Below are 356 nucleotides of genomic sequence, written 5' to 3' on the forward strand. Positions count from 1 at the left end.
ATACCAAAAGGTGACTTGAAAACACACACAACAAATAACGGGCCAAGAAAACTCTGCGATAATCAGGCACTGCTGGGATTTGAACCCAGGATCTCCTGTTTACTAGACAGGCGCTTTGACCAACTAAGCCACAGCACCTGTGTGTACAAGTACAGATTAGTGACAAATTCACAGTCCAGTCACGTCTTTGCACTGACATTATATGCCTTGAAAATGTACCTTAAGCAACAACTTAAGACCCTTGTAGATCTTGTTTTGCTGACCTCCAGTTGTTTACATATGTTACAAAAACTAGCTCAAGGAAGTTCACTGAGACTCAGGCACTGCTGGGATTTGAACCCAGGATCTCCTGTTTA

The 356-nt window shown here is 42.7% G+C and overlaps 1 non-coding gene across 1 annotated transcript; it reads right to left on the bottom strand.

Annotated features, from left to right (window-relative positions):
• Positions 1 to 64: 64 nt before the first annotated feature.
• On the bottom strand, positions 65 to 138 carry trnat-agu (transfer RNA threonine (anticodon AGU)). Its single transcript has one exon. It is a non-coding gene; the product is annotated as a tRNA-Thr (tRNA).
• Positions 139 to 356: the final 218 nt, after the last annotated feature.

The sequence above is a fragment of the Seriola lalandi genome, unplaced genomic scaffold (assembly GCF_002814215.2).
Source record: "Seriola lalandi dorsalis isolate HSWRI2012SDOR001 ecotype SW California unplaced genomic scaffold, Sedor1 jcf7180001998662, whole genome shotgun sequence".
Lineage (NCBI taxonomy): Eukaryota > Metazoa > Chordata > Actinopteri > Carangiformes > Carangidae > Seriola > Seriola lalandi.